Source organism: Brassica rapa, unplaced genomic scaffold (genome assembly GCF_000309985.2).
Source record: "Brassica rapa cultivar Chiifu-401-42 unplaced genomic scaffold, CAAS_Brap_v3.01 Scaffold0885, whole genome shotgun sequence".
Classification (NCBI taxonomy): domain Eukaryota; kingdom Viridiplantae; phylum Streptophyta; class Magnoliopsida; order Brassicales; family Brassicaceae; genus Brassica; species Brassica rapa.
In genome coordinates this window covers 70,537-73,501 of record NW_022610821.1, presented here as the reverse complement: position 1 = coordinate 73,501, position 2,965 = coordinate 70,537, and positions in this window count along the sequence as shown.

Below are 2,965 nucleotides of genomic sequence, written 5' to 3'. Positions count from 1 at the left end.
GTTTAGAACTGTCTAATCTTTATTAAGGGATGAGATTACATATATATAGGTTCATACACTTAGGGTTTTCGAAATCATAAAGCTAAGTAAGCATGTAGAGTCAAAGAGGAGCCTAAGCTTTAATTTGAACCGGCCAATGAGTGTCTTCACACGTTTGGAGCATCTTCTTGATCCAAGACTAGATGCTCTTCCTTTCCAGCTCTTGCCAGCCTGTCCTAGCTGTCAAGCCGCGTCTCCCTTATCCTCTCAACGTTCGGATAAGGTCTTGGCCGAGTGTAACTTAAGCTCAGTACATGGGAGTAACTTGGATAGTTACTTTGACCCCTTTTACCTTGTACGGATGATCACTTGTACGGCCTTGTACGGATGATCAACCCATTCCTCCTCTTCACCTCTTTGCTCTCTTTATGTTCTCAACTCCTTTGTGCCTTTACCTCAAATGCCTCAACTCATCTCAACACTCCCCCTCAAGCTTAGCTTTGTGAAAGCCTAAGCTTGGATAGCTATGAGATCTTCCTCATTAAAAACCTTACCAAGGAAAACCCATTGGGATAAAACCTTGATAAGGGAAAAAGAGTAAAGACCTCACAGCCAAGGGGATCAGCTCCTTCTCTTCCCAAGATCAATGAGGCCCAACATGATGTGAATGGACTCCATTGTCTTTTGTCTTGCAGCTTTGGTGAACACATCCGCTAACTGATCTTCACTTCTTGTGTAGCATGGCAGGATGACTCCTAAGATGATCATCTGCCTCACCTTGTGACAATCAACTTCAATGTGCTTGGTTCTTTCATGAAACACCGAGTTGGAGGCAATGTGGATGGCAGCTTGGTTATCACAATGCATGGTCATTGGAGTGGCTTGATCAATCTCCAAATGCTTCAAGATGCCTTTGATCCACACCAGCTCGTTGGTAAGCTTCAGCATAGCTCTATACTCAGCTTCTGCACTTGAACAAGACACCACCTTCTGTTTCTTACTCTTCCAAGTAACCAAGTTGCCTCCAATGAATGTGCAATAGCCTGTGGTTGATCTCCTGTCTGCTCTATCACCAGCCCAATCCGCATCACAGTATCCAACCACTTCAGTGCTCCCATTGCAGCCCATCCATACTCCTTGATCAGGTGAGCCGTTGAGATACATCAAGATCCTTTCCACCATGCGCCAATGATGCTCCTTAGGCACTTGCATGTGTTGACTCACCTGATTCACAGAAAAACAAATGTCAGGTCTAGTTATGGTAAGATAAATCAATTTGCCAACTAGTTTTCTATAGAGTTTAGGATCCTGATAAGGTTTGCTGTCTTCAATCTCCCCCTCTCGTGGGACTTTGTAACCATCCTCCATAGGCATCCTTGCTGTCTTGCCTCTATAAGCACCTGCACCTTTCAAAAGATCAAGTGTATATTTCCTTTGGGACATGAATAAACCTTCCTTGGATCTACATATCTCAATTCCAAGAAAGTATTTCATTTCTCCAAAGTCTTTAATCTCAAACATGGATTTAAGAAACTCCTTGGTTGCTATGATACCTTCCTTATCACTTCCTGTGATAATGATATCATCAACATACACAAGGAGTGCAATCATACCTGAGGGAGTAGTGAGAGTGAAGAGGGTGTGATCTAGTTCAGACTTCTTGAAGCCTCGGCCATTGAGAGTAGTGCTCAGCTTGTTGTACCAAGCTCTTGGTGATTGCTTCAGCCCATAGATAGCTTTCTTCAATCTTAACACGTTCCCTCTCTTCACTAAGTGTTCCAGGCCTGGAGGTGGATGCATATACACTTCATCCTCAAGTTCTCCTTGTAGGAATGCATTCTTCACATCCATTTGCCATAAGCCCCATCCAAGGTTCACAGCCAAGCTCAATACAATCCGGATTGTATGTAGTTTAGCTACTGGTGCAAAGGTTTCTATGTAATCTTCTCCATAAGTTTGAGTGAAACCTCTTGCAACCAGCCTTGACTTCTTCCTCTCAATCTTTCCATATGCCTTATACTTGATTGTGAATATCCACCTACTAGTCACAGCCTTCTTCCCTTTTGGTAACTCACTCTCATACCATGTATCATTCTTGATCATAGCTCCTGCCTCAGCTCCAACTGACTCCTTCCATTCTTTATCCATGATTGCTTCTTCATAGCTTCTTGGGATGTAAGTCTCATCCAAGTTAACCATGAAGGCGCAATGTTCTTCAGGGTATTGAGCAAATGAACACACGACTTGAGAAGGATGCTCCACAGCTTGGGCATTGTAGTACACTCGCGTGTTTACCCAAGAGGAAGGATCCTTTCTCAGCCTTGTGCTTCTCCTCAATACTGGTTGTTCTTGCTCTTGAACCGGCTCATCTTGTGTAGTCGGTTCTTGTGCTTCACTCTGATGTTCTTCCTCTCCTTGGTCTTGCTCACCTTGATGATGAGAACCTGAGTTGAACTCTCCTCCTTCCTCACTCAAGCCGACTCCTTCTTGGCCATTTTCTTGAGTTTCAGGTTCACTTCCCCCCTCATGATCAAGGTGAGGTGTTTGAGCAGCTCCACTTGGTGCAGTTGAGCTCTCTTCTTGTCTTCCACTTCTTGTGGATTGGTCCTGGTTCATCTTGATACCGAGACCTTCCAAAATGATTCTTAAGACTCCAGCCTTATCTGATGTGAGATCCTTCAAATCTTCTTGATTCTTCTCCTCATAGTATCCTCTTTCTTCAATGAACTTCACATCTCTAGATACAAGCACCCTTCTAGCTTCTGGATCATAACACTTATATCCTTTTTGAGTTGTTGAGTAGCCAATGAACATTGCCTTTCTGCTTCTTGCTTCTAGCTTGTTCCTCAATTCTCCTGGTACTAGAACATAGCATAAGCATCCAAACACTCTCATGTATTCCAAGGATGGCTTGCGCTTGTTCAGAACTTCAAATGGTGCTTGATCCTTCAACACCTTTGTAGGCATCCTGTTGATTAGATAGCAC